Source organism: Corvus moneduloides, chromosome 25, assembly GCF_009650955.1.
Source record: "Corvus moneduloides isolate bCorMon1 chromosome 25, bCorMon1.pri, whole genome shotgun sequence".
Lineage (NCBI taxonomy): Eukaryota > Metazoa > Chordata > Aves > Passeriformes > Corvidae > Corvus > Corvus moneduloides.
Genome location: NC_045500.1, coordinates 323,598 through 344,941, shown reverse-complemented (window position 1 = coordinate 344,941; position 21,344 = coordinate 323,598). Strand labels below are relative to the sequence as shown.

At 44.8% G+C, this 21,344-nt stretch overlaps 1 protein-coding gene across 1 annotated transcript in view; it reads right to left on the bottom strand.

Moving 5' to 3' along the window:
- Positions 1–10,660, bottom strand: part of ARHGAP32 (Rho GTPase activating protein 32) — a 239,011-nt gene extending 228,351 nt beyond the window's left edge. Inside the window, exon 1 of the mRNA XM_032133853.1 lies at positions 10,461–10,660. The gene's annotated coding sequence lies outside the window, so the exon portion shown is untranslated. The remainder of the gene's footprint in view (positions 1–10,460) is intronic.
- Positions 10,661–21,344: the final 10,684 nt, after the last annotated feature.

Genomic DNA, 21,344 nt, shown 5'->3' with positions numbered 1-21,344 from the left:
AGTTCTCAATGAACTCCCTCCCACTGTTTGTGAGAAAAACGCATGTGTAACAAACCTGGATCCCACTGATCACACAGGATTATTTCAAGACTTTACATTATAATTCCTTCTGAACTGTTTTTTCAAGTGAGTTGAACAGTCTCAGTTAATTTTGCCATTCTTATTTTATTCTCCAAATGTAGGCAATGTACTAAATCTGTTTTAAAACTCCAAACAGCAATTACCTTGGAAAAACCTTGAAAATCAACATCTATTCTTCTGTTCTATTTTATCTATTCTTCTCCTTACTTTGAACACAAATAATTAGGAAGATTAGGGAAGGCAGACTGAGAGACACTTTCTATGTATTTATGCTGTGTTCTACAGACTCTAAAGCCTTACTACTTTTATTTTCCACCTTGTCACACCGAAGTTGCGACCCAGGCTTTCTGAAGTGCAGTTTTCCACACCTGCTCCCACACAACAGCACACACACAGACCTTCGGCACTTTCTGCCTACAGAAATACTCAACAGGGAAATTCCAACATGCATATGCATAAGTTAACACTCAGTTGGAAATCCAAAATAATTTAGAACTGCAGTTCTTTATGTATTCAAATTTTTCTGAAGTTTTAACACATAAATGAGAAAAGCAATACAGCCTCCAGAAGCAGCCAAAGCTCCCAGTGCCAGGAATCTCTGAGCAACTGTCCCAGCTGGCCCTGACAATGTGGCCCAGAGCAAACCCTCCAACATCTCCATGCTAAAGAGCTCCTTGTCCAAAAGGGTAAGGAGTATTTTTAAGTCTCTCACAGGACTATTATGAAGATTAATTAAGGTCTGAGCAGTGCTTTGAAGATCAAAACTGCTATGCTGTTATTTATTATTAAAGAACAACAAAGCACATTCTTGTTGCCTATAATTCAACTTCACAGAGAAAACAGTGGACGAGCACATGTTCAAGTGCATAAATTAATTCTCCCTGCCCCAACAAGCTGTGATTTGCATAACTGCATTTTTAGCCATCAAAACCCCATCAGAAAGTCTATACTCATCCCTTTGAAATATTTTAAAGGCCTGAAAGAATATAACCGATAGAGTTTCTCTTCCGATTCTTTTCCATGATAAGCTTTTCCTATCAGATATTTCTGCATCATTTCAGCAATGCCTTTTATCCTATCAGGAGCCCTTGGATTATTCACAGGATAACATTAAACATATACTAAAGTGCTTTGCTGAATCAGTTCAACACCTATTCTGGATGTTTGCATTCAAAAAGAGGAGCGAGAACAACAGTACAGCACAGTGGGTAATTTTTTTTTTTTTTTTTTTTGGAGGGGGAGGAAATCACAAGTATTTTGGAGTTCTGCTTCCTTCACAGGTTTTCCCATCAGAAAATGACCAATCTCCTATATAGATTAGTATTTCACAATCAAAGAATTTCACAAAAATATCCACTGCTGAAAAATACAAAGAAATATCATAATTTCACAGTGTATGACGTACACTTACACTTCCTGGAAACGCATGCACAGATACAATTTGAAAACATTTACTAGAAATGCTCCTGTAGTTCAATTATAGTTGTATTCTTAAAACATGGAATCACATGTATTTTGGCAGCATGTCTACACAAAAAGCCACAAATGGTTAGTATTAACAAAAATTTATAAAACAGAATTAAAAGTTGTGAATAATTACTCTCAAGCCTTGCCACCACAGCCCTGTCTTCCTGATCTTATTCACACAGTTGCAGCAGATTGAGTTCTCCACCATCCCAGCACCAGGCTGCAGCAGTGCAAATATTTAAAGCAAACAAGGATAGGAGCTGTTGGACCTCGAGGGTGGCGAGCAGTGAAAACTTGTGTGACTGGGCAGCTCCTGCCACTTTTCCACTGCACAGACACTGCTGAGAAAGGGTCCAGTGCCTGCAGGATGTAGAGCACCTCCCCAGTGTGTCAGCCCCCACCACCTACCATAGGAAATACTTATATTTTATTGGATTACTTTTTGGCTCTCCTCCCATTACCTTAGTCTGCACTCCAAGTCTGCAGCACATTCTTATTAACAACACAGATACCAGATTGTGAACTTCTGTACTTTTTCAACTGCTTTCAGGAGCAAGTTGAGTTATATTTAGCAGCCATATGGCATCCCTCCTCCACACGTTTGCTAGAGATAAGAACTGACAAATTAAGTTTTCTAAAACACGGATCTATATGTTTTCATTTCCAGTTTTAATCATAGATGTTAACTGTGGTTTAATTGTTAACCCTGGCATTTGCCAAACAGGAAATGCAAAGGGTACCTATAGCAAAGGATGCAATCACAGAACTAAGTTTTCTTGCAATCTAGGTGAAACTGTTAAGAAAGCCCCTAAGCTGTACTCCAGACAGCTACATTCTTCTTAAATTAACACAGGATGGCTACGTAACTAAATAGCCACGGGTGTATTGGCTTCCTTCTGCAACTGGCAATTGTTCTGTGTATGGATGATTGAATGTAGGTTACTTGAGCAGCTCAAGCTGCTGCACATCTTAACAGGGGAGAAAGTCAAGAGCACAGTGACAACTCATATCCCATAAAGAACTTCAAAGACACGGGCAACCACCACAGTTTTCCCCTGCTCCTGGGAGCCAGGTTGGCAGAGCTGAACTTCCCTACAGCCCAGCCTAATTTCACAGAAACTGCAGCCAAAGGTTAGAAAGAGACCAACAGTTTTAAGAAGCAAGACAAGACATATGAGAGCTGCTGTCATTAGGACAGCTGAAAAGGCAGGCTGAACATACAACAAGGATCTACACCAGCCTTACCCTGAGTGCCACCCCATGTGTGCATCCCTCAGGGAAAAGTAAAAAGGGGGGAAGGACTGGAAGCCCCTAATAATGTGAGAGAAATGGATTTTTTTCCTCTTTAGCAGCAAGAACAATCACTGCTTAAAATACTTATCTGTCAGCTAAATCAACCCCGATGGCTAACTCTTCTTTCTGGTATCTGGAGCTTTCACAATTCCTTCTGTGCTCTTCTGGGGACCAGAGATGCAAGGAACACCCCGAGAAAAGCTCTCACTCAGGTGGCTGCAGCCACGAACATCCCCTGCCTGCAAACTGGTGTGGAGCATCCTCTCCAAGGGTGGCTACACCAAGACAACCAGATTCCAGGCCTCATTCCATGCCTCCACTTGTTTTGTACCTAATTCAATTCCTAAGGGGTAAACCCAGCTTGTCCCTTCTGTCCAAAGAGCTGCAGAGCAGCACAGAGTGTTTCTCCAGCAGGAGAAAGAGGGGCAGACATGCACATTACACGCGTGCCTGAGCACACTTACGAGCTGCATGTCCAGGCTGAGAAATATAAATGAACAACCGTGTTTTTTCCAGCTGGTGTGTTATGTTCACTACTCAAGGAAAAATAATTAACCCTCAATACTGTGGTTTCTTTCCCTGTGCACGAAGCAATTTGGAGAATCTGTTCATCCGGTGCAGCCCATCCTCTGCTTAAGCCTTGTAAAATGCATGAAGGTGAATGATAAGGCACAAATCGCTGCCTGCAGCAGAACCTTCACGCTGGACAACCCACTGGAGACCCAACGTGCCAGTCAACACATTTTGCAAAGAAGTAACAATTTCTTCAGAACACTGAGAATTCCCTCCCGTCTTAAGCAGACAGCTACCAGTGAATGAAAAATAATTGTGAAGTCAGAACAACACCAGGAAGCAGGAGAAACAAATTGCTTCACATGCCAGAATCCCTAGCACAGAACATTTGAGAGAGAACAAAATGTTTAAGGATGCAATCAATCATTAAGTTTTCTCCTGAAAGAGAGCACACACACTCATTTGTTCAAAGCTTGCCTTGGTGAAAAAAAAGTAAGAATAACCATCCCTGCATGCTTGATTATCAAATCAGAGCTTGGTGGGAAGAACAAGTCAGGGAGTCTTCCAATTAACCAACTTCTTGTTTTTTTGCTTTAAATGCGGTCATTGAACACTGCTGGAGAAAGATGTTGGGGAAAAGCAGATCCCTGGTCTTCTGGCAGTTTTTCCCATTCTTGAACAATTCCTCCTTCAGATGCACAGCCACAAAGGTTCAAAGGTCCCCGCAGCCTTTGTTCTCAGTTCCAGAGTAGTTACAAACAAACTTTTGTTCCTGTTTCTCCAATGAAATAAGCTGCAGCAGTTACCAATGACTGAACTTTACATCTGAAGCTTGCCTTGTGCATCGTGCAACAGGAGGACTATGGAATGTCATTTACACTTCCAAAAATAAATTATCAGAACTTTTGCTGAAATAAAAACCAACTACTCCTTACTGATTCAACCTCCAGGGAACATATTACACCTCTGCATATTCCTAGAAGAGAGGAAGAAGCGACACATTTTGGTTTACAGATTGTGCCAAAGAATTCTTTTTGGTTTATCTGAATATTTATAGCTATTGCTCATTCATTTGTGAATTTTACAAAAAACCTACATTTTATATTTTAGTGCAAAAGTGGTACCATCATCAATACCTAAAAATACACACACACACATATATATATAAGCATTAGAAATAAATCATGATACCCAAACAGCAATTTTCATTTCTATCCCAGACAGAGTGTAAGGGATAAGATGATAATCATCAGGGCAAGTTATGGAAAGCAGTTACTGAAATGTATTCATGGTCCATGAAAAGTTGATATGGAAATTGTTGATAAAATTTGTAAAGATTCCATCAGATTGTATCAGCTGCTATGTAAATTTGGGGTGAAGAGCAAGCAAGGTGCACTATGGAGCAAGCTAACAGTCTTTCTGAAGTCAAAATAAGTTTTAAAAACTACTGAAATCACCCTGTTAAAAGACTGATTGCTTCCAGCAGGTGGGAGCTGACTCTCTAGAGATGCTTCTGGTAAAACACAAACACAAAAGGCCTGGCACAAGACTGGTATTACGAAATCTAATGAAGACATGCATGAACCATAACAAGGAGGAAAAGGGTAAATATCAGCACTCAAGGGCTCTTGCAACAATTAAAATTGTGCACAAACAGGGTTGTCCAGCTATATTCTTCATAATAGCCATGCTTATGCCTTAGTGAAGTCTGTAAGAATATGGCCAAATTATAATATTTAGATTTGGAAAAGTTCTTGGTTTTACACTGGCACCAAAAAACCAAACTGTTTTCAAAACACTGTATCTTCTCTTTTTCCCTAGAGGACTCACAGGCACTTTGAGCATTCTGAGTACTGAGGCCAAAAAGTTCAACTCCCAAATGCCAGGAAACACTGTTAATGAAATTAAAGAAAAAAAAAGCAACAACTTAACTTTAACATTTTAATAGAAATGCTTTTAGTCAGTAATGAATAAACAAAATACACAAAGAATTAAATATGTCTTTCTGCAAGAAGCAAGAATTTTCAAACCACACATAACAACCTAACACCTTGCCATCAAAGCTATTTTGGGAAAACTGATTTTCTCAGTCTGCCAGTAAGTGATGACAAAGCTTTTAGAAAACCACCTTTCATCCACATATCTTAAAAACAACTCACCCACTGGAAGAGCTGCCACCAGAAGACCTAAGGCCGCAACTGTGGCTGACCAAGTGTCCCTGCATCCAACAAAAAACCTCAAGGATATTTAAGCATTTAATTTTAACCTGAAATCCATAGGAAGCCAGGCTCCAAAGTGCTTGCAGTCCTGATTTAATGAATTAATGGTGGAAATTGGAGAACTCCAGTTCCTCTGATTCTTAATGAGTTATAATGGGTACACTAAAAATCAATGCTTTCTCCCCACAAACATCAGTACTGAGATGTGGTCAGGCAAAAGCCGTGGGCACACCAGGGATGGGATGGAGGGGCAGCAACTGCAGCTTCTTCATCAGCAAAAGCAACTGAGATGACGAGAGAGCGAATGATTCCTTAATCAGTAACTCATGCACAACTATTGCTTCAACCACTGACCTCATAACATGTCAGGACACACTCAAAATGTTGCAACACAGCTACAGAAACAAGATTGAAAGAAAATAAGGGTGCCTATAACAACGATTTTATAAAGTGGAGATGTATTTTATCTTCTAAACTACAGGTTAAAAGCTGCTGAGCCATATTCTTATAGAATATTAAGAGATGGCACTATGAACTCCAGACCTACACATCTGTAACTAAGCACAGAGCAAGAACATCCAGTGAATGATAACTTCAGTGTCAATCATCACCTGACAATACTAAATACATTCAAATTGTGAGCATGATGAGAGCTAACACTGGGTTTAGTCATAAAGCAAGACAATAGCATGAGGAAGCACATACGTGGCACATTTACCAACCTGATTACAGTAAACCTGGTAGCATTGGTTTATCAGCTTAACCAATCAGCCGGTAATTAACTGTGCATTTAACAACTAGGTAGTAAAGTTTCTTCCCAGGGAAAATCAGATTGGAAAAGTCAACATCAGCTTAAACACGATTAACTTCCTGTCCCACTGCCGGCAAAGCAAATCCAATTTACTAAATAGTTTAAAGGGCGGTTTTTAATTATTTCGCACACTTCCAAAGAATCCAACACTACACACAGATATAGATAAGCGGATCTACTGCAGGGAGCGCAGACCCCAGAACCACAAAACACCACTGAAATAAACACTTCTTAACGTGCTTAACAGCCCCAGCACTTTGTACTGCAGACACCCCATGTATTATTGGGGATATTATACAGGAAAGAGACCGCAAACAGCTACAGTGTCCTGCTCCGTGCCACAAAATCCTAACTTGGAGCATCTCCCTCAGATTTCTCCATTGCTTCATATTTCTAAAACAATCTTAGAAAACAAATATACAATCAGTAAATCTTGTGAGTGAGATTTACATCTTTTACCTGGTTTCTAGTGGCACACACACCTCCCCAGGAACATGCACAGACTACTCAATAATCTATATATCTAAAACTTTTTACACAGCAGGAATTGAGGGCTCGCAGACAGTGTGGGAGAAACACAGCAAGGCGCACACAGAAACAGAACAAGTATTCAAATGAGCAGCTCACAGTCTTGCTGCCTTCCTACACTTCTTACCCGACATAATAATTAGAAATTGAAAACTGAAGTTTTCCAACTTTAATTGTTCAGCAGCAAAGATAACAATAAGTTTTCAGCTACAACACGGATTTACAAAAATAAAACCTAAGCAAAACAAACAAAACGCCACAAAATTATTACTGAAAAGAAACGGTTTCAGCCAAACCGGGTGAGATTTGCTCAATGACTCCTGACCCGCAGCATCACATCCTCGGGGTATGCGATTCTCCAAATTCTGGTTGGCTGGAAAACCTACTCTGCATAACAATAAGTACAAAAAATGGCTTCTCTTTAGTGTCCTCGGTGTGCATACCCCCTCCTCTCCAACAGTGCTCAGCCAGCCTGCTCAAAGGATTAGCATAAGAATAGAAATCACTGAGAAAATCCACAAGCTCCGACGGCCCAGACTTGCTGACCTGCTTCACCCCAGATACCAAAATGACTTATTTTTCCAAGGAAAGCAGTTACGGACTCTAAAAGTTGATAAACACTGCAATTTGTTTCTCTTTTACTGCAGTATCAGATATCCCAAGAGCAGCTACCAGAGCCGAACAGAGACGCAGAACAACCTCCACTGTTGGAAACACAGACTCCCAACGTGCTCAAGTTCAAATTACTGCACAAGTCTGGTGGCGAAGAATGGCTCTGTCGGTATCCTTCTCAGCTCGGACCTACCGGGTTCATCATCAGACCCACGGCAGCAGCAAGCTCATCAGCCTTGCCGGTACACAGTGCTGCTGCTGCTGCACACAGGGAGGCTGAAACCAGATCCAGGGGCTGCAGGTGAGGAGCACACCTGCGAGAGGACCTGGCCCTGTGGACACCACACCTGGCAGAGGCCACCCGTGCTCACAGTCCCACGGCACCCCTTCGGTTCTGCAGCCAAAATGTACAAATTTACCCACGTCTTCTTCTATCTTCTTCCCTTTCTGTCCTTACCCTGGCACCAGCCAGCAGCTGTGAGACAATAGCTCTTGCTTTGGTCACAGCCACTGGAATCAGAACTACTGCAAAGAATATTTTGAGGAAGTGCAAATGAAAATAATCCCCCAGTTCATGAAAAAGCCAACATCTTCCTCTTACTGGTGGAGAGCAGTTCACAAAGGCCAATTCTTCTCTCCTACACAAACTACTCTAGCCATAATAAAGTATGAAAAACATCATTTATTTTTGGAAATATGGATATTGGGCTCCTGCAAAACACACTGAGCTTTTGTATAAACATATTACGGTATTTGACGTGTTCATTTTGAAATGCGAGAAGTTGACTGGAATCATCCCCATAATGTGGTCTGACACTTCATGCAAAACAATGCACACAAACAGCAAAATGACATCTCCTTTTCAGAACTTCACAAAAGAATCAGAAGCCATGGGGAAAATGGCCAAAGTAGCACTATTCCCCTTTTTTGTTGGATTTCCTCCACTCCCTCTGGGATCTTCTCCCCAGCCAGCAAATCACCACTGCAATCATCCCCCTTAAATTCAACATGATCATCATCATTTCCCTCACTTTGCATTATAGAAAAGAGATTATTAAGGTCTGTGATCCTCATATTTCACATCCCACCAGCAGCAAGTGGTACAAAACCACTGCAACATCCAGCTACAAACTGGACATAAAACCCAAATACTAAAACAATTCCCTGGTGATATGTCTGCTGACTTGCCTCAGATGTATTTGTCGAGTTTTTGAAGAAACAAAGAGTGCTTTAAAAAAAACAAACCTCAGGTTAAGAGCACAAGCTGAAAGACTGGCCAATTATTTGCTTCTGACAATGGACTAATATTTCTTCTGTACACTATACAGAGCATTAATACCATAGTAACACTTTCAGTTCCGTTTCCCTAAGTGATAGGTTTTGCATTTTGCCAGACTGACCCCACTTTCCCCCACTTTATTATCTCTATCACCATATGCTCTCAAATGACTAAAGTTTTGATTCTTGCAGCTGGCTCCAATGTGTTCAAACACTACAGACCCATCAGCTCCACATGCACACACCCTGGTAAAGCTCTGATAAGTTTCATGAAAACAAACCAGTCCAAGCACAAGAACTATATACTGCTCTTTTATCATGGAGAATATGTAATATTTTACTTATCAGTCAAAATAAGTTGCTCACTCAAGGCTAACCTGATTTTATAACAAGAAGACCTCTGTGCAGTGGGAAAGAAACTGCATGGTTCTCAATAAGCACATACTGGATATTTGTCCCTATTCTGCAGAAACTCCAACCTCAAACACTTGAAATAGGTTTGAAATAGGTTTTAAGAGTCTTGGAAACCAATTCATTCGGTTCATTTCAAAGAAGAGTGTCTGGTAAACCTTTGGATTACACACTTACAGCTGTTTCTTGAAATTAAACGGCACATTTTAAGCTTCTACCTTGTTGCCCTTCCACCTATTCCTCTCGATTGCATTCTTCCCAGTGCCAGGACCAACACAACAAACCGGGCGCCCAACACCCCTGGAGGCTGTCCGAGCCTCTGTCCAAAGTGCTGTTTTCTGCACCATCTCATGTGGAAAGGACAGAGAAGGAACAAAAATTGGCTCGTTCCCATCACCTTCGTACAATCCGGCAGCCCTTGGTCAGGCCGGGAGCAGCCATTTGCCATAGGAGATTCCCAAGGGAGAATAAGATGCGACGGACGGTTTGCAGAAGGAAAACGGCACCGTAGGTGGGTACACACGTGCGAGTTTCAAAGGTTCATTTACCTTTTTCCCAAGCTGCCACGGCTCACTCAGAGTCCAGAAGTGCTATGGATCCTTCCCTACCAACCTCACTCCGGCATCCACCGCTCACCTCCCTCTGCAACTGGGCGGGAAGCTCACCGAGGTAATTCGGATAAAGCACCTCCGTGAGCACATGGAGCACCTGTTGGGCGCTGCTCCGTGTCACACCGTCCCTGAACAGGGCTGTCCCTGGACAGGGCTGTCCCCAGACACGAACCCTGCGTGCCCCCAGCAGCCCCACAAAGGGCAGCAGGACAATGGAGCCGGCACAAAGCCGCGTCCCCACGCCGAGCCCCACGCGGGGACGGCCCGCACGGGCTGCAGTGCCCATTATCCCTCCTCGCCACTGATTGTTCCCCGGCCACACGCCATTTCATCCACCCGGGAGACCCCGGCGGCACGCGTGGAGCTCCAGGGGCGGGAAAGGAGGAGGGAGCGGGGGGAGCCCCGGGACGAACAAAACCCGGCCACGACAGCCCCACGAGTGCTTTATTCGGGGTTTTTTGCTTTTTCTCTCCCGCCCATGGCGGCAGCGGCCGCGCCGCGCGCCCCATCACCCACCCCCAGCGCCGCCCTCACAACCTGCAGGGCGCCGTCGCGACACTATCGCGATACTATCGCGACCGTCGGTGCCATGCCGACCTGTCCCCTCAAGCCCTCCCCTCTGCTGGCCGCGCTCACCTCGCTCCGCCACCGCGGGGCCGCGCCCCGACCGCCGCTCAGCAGCCCCGTCCCGCCGCCCGCAGCGCCATGGCCGCGGCTGCCGCAGGTGAGGAGGAGCCGCCGGGAAGGGGCCGCGAGGGCCCGGCCAGGGGGATCCGCGTCCGGCACACGCCCCCCGCTCCCGCTCGGGCTCAGGGACAGGCGGCGGAGCCCATGCGCGGTGCTGCTGCCGCCGGCTCCGCCCCGACGCCGGGAAGGGCGGGCGAGAGGCGGTGGCCCAGGGAGGGAGGGATGGAGAGGTGGATAAAAGGGAGGGAGGAAGAGGTGGATGAAAGGAGGAATAGATGGGTGGTCGGCCGGCCGTGAGGAGGAGGGAACTCAGGGTGCCGGCTCGAGCTGGCAGAGAAGCTTATCCCTTTCTATAACTCCCTGGCAGGAGGCTGTAGCCTGCTGAGGGTCAGGCTCTGCCCCCAGGGAACAGTGACAGGATGAGAGGACATACGTTTAACCTGCACTAGAGAAGGCCTAGGTTCGGCATCAGGAGGAATTTCTTCACAGAAAGGGTGATTAGATGTTGGAAGGAGCTGCCCAGGGAGGTGGTGGAGTCCCCAACCCTGGAGGTGTCCAAGGAATGACTGGAAGTGGCACTCATCTGGGCTGGACAAGGGGGGGGGATCGGTCACAGGGTGGACTCCAAGGTCTTCTCCAACCGAAATAACTCTGGGATTCTGGGACCAAAGCCACCACGCCTGGCTGCAGGTGACGGGGAAGACGTGGGTCTGGGCACAGGGAAATGTTTCCCCTCAGTGTGGGAAAGCACTGCCAGGTGTGCCTGGTTTGGGGCCAGAATGGAGGGGGAAGGAGGGTGTGAGGGCTGAGCTGGTGGTGTGGGGAGGTAGTGGGGTTATTTCACAGAATCCCAGGATGGGCCAGGCTGGAGGGGACCACAGAGGGTCACCAGGTCGCAGCTTCCCGCTCCAGTAGGGCCATCCCAGAGCACAGGACACAGGATTGTGTCCAGAGGGTTCTGGGATATCTCCAGTGAGGGACACTCCACACCCTCTCTGGACAATCGGTTCAGTGCTTGGTCACTGCACAGGAAAGTTGTTCTTCCTCACGTTCATCTGGGACTTCCCGTGCATCAGTTCCTGTCTGTTCTTCTTGTCCTATTGTTGGGTACCACGGAGCAGAGCCTGGTCCCTCTTCTTAGACCCCCTCTTTATATATTTATACACATTGATGAGGTGCATTTGAGGGGTGTGAGAGGTGCTGGGGCTGGTCCAGAGGCAGCAGAAGGGATGGAGCTGGGAGGGCCTGCAGTGGCTCTGTGTGTGCTGTAGTGAGGCCAGGGCTGCTCCGGTCACAGGATGGTGGGGTTGGAAGGGACCTCTGGAGATCAGCTGGTCCAACCCCCCACCAAGACTGGGTCGCCTAGAGCAGGTGACACAGGAACGTATCCAGGATGGGTTTTGAACTTCTGAATATGAAAAAACTCACCAAAGATGTCCTGAAGTTTGGGTGTTTTTTACTGTGTCTAAGGCACACACCCCCCTCCGAGGGGGGGGGTCCCAGCCAGGAGGGATGTACCTGGTACCTGCCTGCACCACAGCCCTCCCACCTCACCGTGGTAGTGCAAGACCAAGAAAGGTGTTTTATTGCAGTCACAGACCTGTTTTTCTGTGGGCAGGTCACTTGCACACCCTGTTCGCAATGCAAAACCTTCCCCTCTAGTTGAGCTTCGAATTTATTAAACCTGTATGAGACAGTGTTGCTTTATCAGTAAGAGTTAATTCACACTTTTAAGTGAGGTTTAAGTGTTAACCACAAACTCCTTCCTCCAGATAAATTGTGACTGCAAGGACCTGCTGTGCTTTAGTAGAGGATCTTTTGGATAGAGCCATTACCCGCGTGTTGCATTTCGATGGCTGACCCTAAACGACTTCATAAGGTGCTTTGTGTGCTTTACTGTTTCATTAGCACGGCCAGGAACACACAGCTCGATCTTGCTGTCAGTAGGACATGTGGAAACCCCTCCCTGATAATTATGGCATTTGGTGACCGCAGAGGTTACAAGTCTGATTGCTGGTGTCATTTACTCCTCCAGCAGTGGCACTGCCAGGCAGTTATCCTGGGAGCACTCCCTGCCTTTGGCCAGGGCCATGGGGTGAGGAGCACAAAGTGGGGGTGTGGATCATGCACCTGGCATTCACAGAGATCTGTGTGTGGGGTGTGCCTGGGTTAGCCACATTTGCGTTGCAAAGTCAAATATGAAATGGCCCACTTGGTACGTTTTCAGAAATGTTCTAAATGAAAGGCATAGTTGAAACTGTTCCACAAGCTGGATTTGTTGCATTCTAGTTTTCATTCCATCTGTGAAACACTGTAAGTGAAGTATATCGTCTACATTAGGGCTGTGGTGATACCAGCTACCCAGTGTTTGGATAAATGATACCACTGTCTGCTAATGTATCGGGTAACTAAGAAAGGCAAGCCTAGGCATGCAGAAATTCCAAGCTGTGAGCTTTAATTTAAAGGATTTGAAGAATTTCTAGTTGTTGTGATGAAAATTTTCAGAGCCTGTTGTGAATAACTGATGGTAACTGTAAATGTGCAGAGTCTGGGACAATAGCTCTGAGACATGTGAACTGCTCCACGTCAGCATATGCTGTGCCAGATGCCAACAAACAAAACTGGAGTTAAGAACATTGGTGGGACTGGGGCTCCATGGGTAAGGAGACAGCAAATCATGAAGATGTTGCACAGTAGTCCCTCGAACAAGCAAAAGCATAATTATGTGGGCTAATAAAAAAGGCGGCAGAAAATATACAAATGACAGTGATGACAAGGCAGAATGATGTGATGTATTGTGCTGTCTACAACTCTGGTCCTGTCAAACCTGACAAGTGAATTAGGATGAGGCATGGCTCACTGCTGATAAACCTCAGGGTGCCAGAAGCGGCTTGTTGGCTCCGTGTTTAGGAGAGAGAAGATTCAGTAATGTGCAAGGAGCTGATCCCTATCTATCCATTGCTGATTTGGATGACTTTGAAATTCCTGAAGGAAAGATACCCGGAGCATCCCCAAGCAGCTGAGCCTTTCTCTCTGTAATGGATGCCATCATCTCACTTTTGCGGTTTTGTCTCTTCCTCATTTTGACTGGCTGTTGCTGCGTGATTTTTGCAAGGCCTGTTTGTTGCTCTTCCCTAGCAGAGCTTTTTTCATTATGCCTCTCTAACTAAAAACAAATGGTGGGCTGCATGTGGGAATGCAGCTTGGGAAAACTGGAGATCAAAGAAAGGTCTTGACTCAGTGCTGAGGATCCTGCCTTTGACTGCCTCCCATCAAGCTGTGCCTTGTGATTTGAGTCTCACTGCCTTCACTTATGTGTCTCAACATCTTTGCTTAAAAAGATAAATAAATAAGGGGAGAATATTTACCCTTCCCCCTTCTCAAACTGTCTGTTTCTTGTCAGTTCTTGGTCTTGCTCATTTTCTGGAAAACTTTAATGACTCTTGGGGATGCCAGGAAATGCTTCACCAGCACAGAGCCCTGATATCCACCTCTCCCAAACAGGAAAGGACTGATCTGTACTGCTTCAGCCCTTGCCAGTTAGAGGTTGCTGCTGTGTGTCCACAGGGCCTGTCTGCCAATTCCATGGATCTGAAGGTCACTTGGCCTTCATCACGTCATCAGCAAGTTAGCCAGGGCATCCAGGAGAAAAACTTCCCCAGAGGATGAGAGGAAGGGATACAACCAGGTGGCAGTTCCTCCAGGTCTGATTTCTTGGTTTCAGCTTTTAAAAATTGGTGCATATCTATTTGTTGGCAAGGGTACCAATTTTTTTTTATCATGAGTGACGATTTTTGATCCACGTGGATTTCTTTTTCCGCTATATTTTTTTTCCGCTGAGGAAGAAGGTGAGGGAAACAGAAGGGGATTTTGCCTTGCTTGGAATTGTTGCGGTTTTGGGGGTGATTTTTTGCCTGGAAATGTCAATGGCAAGATGCCTCTGCTGAGAGAAGGTCTAGAGAACAGCTCTGTGCTAGCTGGTACAGAATTTGGTTCTGGTTTACATCTGGCCTGGCTGTGCTTTGAGAAGATGTTGATGTGAGCTAACTGTATCTTCCCTTCCTTTAGTTCATGTTCTTCTTCTCTTAAATATTTTTCTTGGAGTGAAATGATAAATATTTAAGAAATCAGTTGCATTTGGAGACTTCTTCTGAGCTTTGTGTGTTTGTTCTGAGAAGATGCTGATGCCAAACAGTACTAGACTGTTTACAAAATAAACTGGGACCACAACGAAGACATGGGAATGGATAAAGGGTGGGGAAGGGGAGAGTGAGAGATGTTGTATTTCTGTTCCTGAAAGCCACTTTGCATTTCTGTAGCACCTTTCCTCCCAGTGTTTCAGGGCACAGCACGAGCATTAGTCATGGCTCATGCCAGATTTGGGAGACAAGTGAGGCAGTTCCTGTCACCCTTCAGAGGATGAGTCTTGGGGATATGAATAACCCAGGGAAAAAGGCAAGTCCTTTCTGGAGTGGGGTTGTGGAAGCTTGTGCTAGGGATGGTGAATTTGGGCTGGGGCTCCGAGATAATCACTGCAGAGATATGAATAGAATCCTTACAGTGGTTTTGCCATCAAGAAAAAACCGTGAGCATAAAAATATGACTACTTTGATTAACTTCAGTTTTGAGCTCTTCTTCATTCCTGCTGGAAAAGCGAGTCATTCTGTTAGGATTGGGATATTGAGTGTGAAATCTTGCCTCTCTTGAAGCCACCAGGCACATTGCTGTTGACAATTGAAGCTAGACTCTTTCCCAAAAGTAGATATTAATGATAAGAGCAAGAGATTTCATCCAAGTAACTTCAGCAGCAAATTTGGCGTGTTTGAGAAGACTCCGCGGGAGGAGAGATAAAGGCTCTGTCACTACCAATATTCCAACTCATGTTTTCAGAGAATAAATATATCTTTTCCTGGCAATGGCTGTATTGACTCTGTCTGGCTCGTTGCTCAGCTGGTCACTCTGTGACAGGCAGTGCTCCATTCCCCAGTGCTTTGTTTTCAGACATCTCAACTCATAGTCATCAGATACAGTAGATTCTTTTTCCCTGCAGTATTTTATGGCTAGAATATTTGTTTTTAAATATGAGAATCCCCCTGACTCATGTAGGACAAATCCAACAGCATATCTATATCATTAAAGCTGCTCATCCATGGAAAAGGAAAGGGTGTGGTGTTCACCAAATGAGAGATATCAGTCTGTGACTGGTTTTTGTACCTCCTACACCCAGGGACTTGTCACTGATGATGCCACAGCTTGTTGCTGTTGCATGATGTTTTCTAAAAGCAGCCATAAACAGGAAGCTAGCTAAACAGTGGGCATGTCAGGTGTGCTGCTGGTGTGTGCCTTGTGCACGGTTAGAAACAAGAGTTCAGTAACTTGGAGATGGTGTTTAGGATTAAAAACTGGTGGGGAAGACTCCCCACAGGAAAACAGCTGCCAAATTTGAAAGCGTCATTGGTACAGACCCTTTAGCTGGGCACATTTCTGTACACACACGCAGTGAATGCAAGTGACTTCTGGACTCACAAAGATAAGCATTTAGAAAAACTGAGATCAGATTTTTAATGAACCATTCATTTAGACTATTTAGCAACAAAATTACCATCCTCTGAATTGGTTTGGCTGAAATAGTCACTGAATAGTCAAAATGCTTGCAAACAACAGTCTAAATTTGCAATATTCTGTAGTGTTTACCCCAAGAATTGGACATTTTTCCACCCTTTAAAAATTATTACTATTCTGTCATCCCTGTGGAGAACATTGTGCTTGGTCACATGAGGCAATGAGAAAGATTAGAAATGGAACTGAATAAATCGATTTTTAAAGCCTTGAACCTCAATGTTTACAAAATACTCTTAGTGTACACTCAGTCTCTGGGCCTGTGCATATGTAAAGTTCAGCTGCGTATAAATACAAGCAGAGCAGAATATTATTTCTCTTATAGTTCTCTTTCAGCCTGTCTTTTTGATGGTCAAATCCACCCAGATGAGTGCCCAGGCTGCTGAATGGAATTCTTCTGGTTATTTGGCTTCTCCTTGCATGCAAATATGATGCTGTGCTTGGGACAGAGTAAAACTGCTCTTTTGACTGCTTTCTCTTTAATCCTTCCTTCATAGTCTCACAAATGCTCCTGGAGCTACCCTGCCATGCAGCATCTGTGAAATCAAGTGACTCACTGGGTCAATCACAGGCTGCTTCTCCCAGAGCAAACTTGGGGTGAGTGCATTCCAGCTGGTGACCTTGGTGCACGGGGAAGTGGGAACGTGTTACAACTTGTTCACACAATTTCTCTCTTCGAGCCGCTTGTGCCGAATTTGCTTGGGGGTTGCAGACTTGCAGCTCCCTCAGCATAACCTGGGACTGACCCCCTTGCTGCAGGACGTGTTTGCACCACCAGTTTTCCAGGCAGTTGCAGGCGTGTGTGGAGAACTGGCACAGCTTGCTCCGGTAATGAGAGCAGAGATTGAGAGGAGTTTGGGAAGCAGGGCCCTGCAAGGTTTAGCACTTGGGCACCTCTGTGACATGCTAAACCTCTGTTTAGTAACTAACTTGACGCTTGGGTATTTTTTCTGCGGAGAGCTGACCCTGGGTTTGGGAAGTAGGTGTGAATTAGGACACACTGGTGTTACACACCAGCCAGTGAGGAAAGCACTGAGAAAGAACACGAACATAAAACATCGTGTACACCGAGTGACTAAAGATGCTGGGCTGAGGGAAACCCAGCAAGGCCCTGGAATGCAGCTGGAAAAGGATATCCAAGGCACTGTGGGATGGAGATCAGAAGTGCAGGGTAGATCAGCCCCTGCCTTGTTTTCGCAGAGACTGATTCAGTACTGCTCCCCACCGTATTTCATGCAAATTCTGTTGTGTAATAATTTGTATATTTATGACAGTGTGTGGCCAGAGCTGCCTCTTCCTATTCCTGTCTCTCCATTGCCTGGAGTGAGTGACTGTGGGAGACTGGAGCAGGCCGGAGGTTTAGCTACACAAGCTGGACAAGTATCCTGTGAGAAGTGCATTGAATCTTGCATTTTTAACCTTAGATTTTCTCCATCTCTAATAGAGAGTGGCTTAACCCCTGATGCAGGAGCTGTAACACCCAGTTGTTGTAATGATGATAATTGTGGCATTTCGTTATAACCAAATGTTGGATATGGCTTGACTTCGAGTTGGACTGCTGTAACCCTGAGCGAGTGGGATGAAGTCTAGAGGCTCTTTAGTTTGGAAAAATTATAAGAAGTTGCAAGGATGACTTAGATGGGGGCCTGAAAACATCATGGGAAGGAATCTGGAGGTGAACTGCTGAGATGGGGAGAGCTTAAAACAAAGTGACGGCTGTCAGGGTTGGAACTGGGATGAGATCTGAACTCTGCCTTCCCAGTCACACCCACTGAGTTACATTCCTGCAAGAAGGGCAAGTGAAAGGAGGGGAAATGAGGGGCTGCACGAAGCAGGTGCCAGAAATGGCCTCTGGTTCCTGCTGGCAGAAGCAGAGCTGCTCTCTGGAGCTGGGATGGACGTATGGCATTTGAGGAGCCTCTAGGAGAGCCTGACAGGGCTGTCAAGTGGGAACATGTCACACACGATGCAGATGCTTGGCGGGCTCTGGCTTACGGAAACTTGTGGATGCTTTTTCCCCTCACGTGCACTTTAGACATAGCCAGATCCAAGAGAGTTGGGTTTTGGGGAGGAACTAGTGAAATGCATAACAAAGGAAAAGGCTGTACTGTCATGAGGGCTCACGAGCAAGCAGGACAGAGCCAGACCTCATTATTTTGCTGTGTCCCATATTTATCTTCCATTTATTCCTTTCCTGAACTGGAATGTCATCTTATCATCGTGTAATCCTGATGTGACGAGCTCACCCCTGCACTGTGATGTTTGGGTTGGTTAATCAGCATGGGGAAAGCAGTGAAACTTTTGGTGAAATCTTCAGTGAAATCTTCCTCTACCTTAGAACTCGAGTGCTGAGGCAGCTCTTTTGCTGCTCTGTTGTTGTTTGAGGGAACTAATCCCCCATCTAAGGAAAAAGGGGTGATTATTTTTCAAGCTTCTGTTATTTTTTTTTTTCTTGTTAACAAATCCACTGTGGAGTTCAGGGGTGGGTAAAACTTCCCAGAAGTCACAGTAAGAAAAGCCACAACTGAACTAAGTTCTTTTATTTGGCTGTGAGCTCTCCAAAAGCTCAGGGTGCTTACTTACATCAAATGCACAAACTGAGAATTCCTGTCTTTATAGACTTACAACTAAGAGCAGGATTTTTATTTTCCTACACTCAGCTCAGAGCTGGGGGAAGCCCAAGTTGATCCTGACTTCTGACAACTATATAATTACAATCAGCAGCAGTTGCTGCCATAAGATACTGGTGCTAAACAGGAGTTAGTGTTGCATATTTATCCAGAGGATGAAAATAACTACAAATATCTATAAATATACTCAGTTATTATTAGAAGAAGTATTTAAATCTTCTAGTGCTTGGGTGTCCCAGATATCAGCTGATGGAAGGGAAACCTCCTCTTGCAAATGAGTTGCTGGGTAATTTTTCACAAGTTTTGCTGCTTCAGGGCAGTTTTCATGGGCAGGGCACTCTTTTCAGCTCAACTATTCATCTCACCTTTCACAAAACTATTTCACAAGTGTAAATATTTGTGGCAACTTGCCTGTGTTGTGTGACCTTTACACAATGACAGAAAAGCTCTGGAAGGCTGTTGATGTTTTAGGGCACATTCTTTAACAAAACTAATTAATCTAGCACTCAACCAATGGTTATTTACATATTTAATTTTTTTTTTTTTAGGAAAACTACATTTGTTAACCCAAGATACTGGGTAGTGATTTGTTTAAGCAAATAAATGATACTGTAGGAATTTAATAAGCTTACAACTAAATGTAAGAGGCTTTTAAAGTGAGTATCACTTACTCTCAGCCCTCACAGGCTCCTTGTACCTGGCTTTGGGCCTCACACAGGTTAACACAGAACTATAAAGCTGAAGTCTTAGAACAGCTAAAAACTCAGTGCTTACCTTCACAGAATTTATAGCAAAAACCTACTGAATTACTTAGTAATGATCTAAAACTTCACCCTGCCTTTTGCTGAGAGTCAGTTTGTAATATTGCTGCAGTAAAACCAGAAATCACACGTATTTTTAAGGGCAGGCTGGACCTCAACACATAATTCTTTTAGACTTGTATAGACATTATTTCACTTATAATACTGTATAAAAACCTTAATCGGTAGATTAAAAAAAGGTTAAGGCTGCAAAGTTTAACCTGAATGAATGGGCTAGAAGAGAGTAGATAGAAAGCTCAGGATGTGAACACTGAATTTAACAGCTCTGCAGTTTCCAGTTGATACTGAGCTGGAGAGCTTGGCAGATACCAGGACTACAATGCTGGGAAAACAGGTTATTATTGCTGGTGTGTGTCAGACTTCTGGATATTGGTATTAGCCAGCCTGAAAGTCTGGAATGGGAGAAGGAGAAGTCCCGAACACCAACCTGGACTAAATTGTGAGTTAGTAGAAAAGGTAATAAGAACTGAGCACAAGAGATTTGGCAAGTGCAATAGCAGAGGTGAGATGTTCCAGCTTTGTGTCCCTACAGGGCATTGCCATTCCAGGGTGAGTAAAGTTCCCCTGGAGAAGACTTCTGCAGGAATTGAGCTGGAACCAGCAGGTTGAGTGTTCCAGACTTGTGTGCAGCCAACAGGGGCTCCTCTGTCCCTTGGGCACTGGTCAAGAATCCCAGATGAGGGGAGGAAACATCACAGAGAGCCAGAGAGCTTCTGGAGCCAGAAGGGACAACCTGGGGGAAAAAAACACTGGAAGGAAGGGAGAATTTGAGGGTCGCTTTGGGCAATGGGTAGGACAGAGGAAGTATGAGAAATAAGCAGGGAATTTTGCTAAAAGGTTCCTTGGCTGATTGATTGAACTTACACTGGAGAGAAGCTGACCTTAGGTCAAGTCTGCAGTGCTTTTATGTGATTGCTGTCTCTCTGAGCATCCTGGAATGACAGCTGGGCCAGGCACTTTGGCCTGTGGGCAGCAAACAAGAAAGGCATAAGAAATGTCCCTTCCAAGGACAGTTCCCCTATATATCCTTTACATTCCCATTCAGGAGTTGTGAGTCTTTTTTAACCCCCGGGCTCCTCTGTTAGGAGGTGAATAGGAATTTCACCCACCTCCTTGTATCTGCAATTTTGTTTAAAAAGGCTGCATCATCAGTTGTGGCACTTTTTTGGAGCTCATTTGTGATATGGAACCTCTTCGGCTGTCCTTGGAGCAGAGCCATGTGCTACCAGCCCCTTGAAAATACATGTTGATTAAATATGTAGGTCAGAAAACAGAAAGCACATCCCAATTTATTTAGTAGATGGGAGTTTTGTTGCCTAGTGCTCTATCATTGGAGCTGCTGATCAGTTTTTGAAAGTAATATGGTAATAGCTTTGTTCTCAGCTCAGAGATTAAGGAAGGTCACCAGGTATTGCTTCCCAAAGGGCAGGTGTAGGTTATATAGAGATAGAACTCAGAGGAATGGCCTAAAATGGAGGAAGGCAGGGTTAGATAAGGAATTAGGAAGAAATTCTTCCCTGTGAGGGTGCTGAGGCCCTGGCACAGGGTGCCCAGAGCAGCTGTGGCTGCCCCTGGATCCCTGGCAGTGCCCAAGGCCAGGTTGGACTTTGGGGCTTGGAGCAGCCTGGGACAGTGGAAGGTGTCCCTGCCCATGGCAGGAGTGGAATGGGACGGGCTTTAAGGTCCCTTCCAACCCAAACCAGTATGAGATTCTATGATTCAGTGGCATGAATAAATAAAAATACCTACCAGGGGATAAGGAT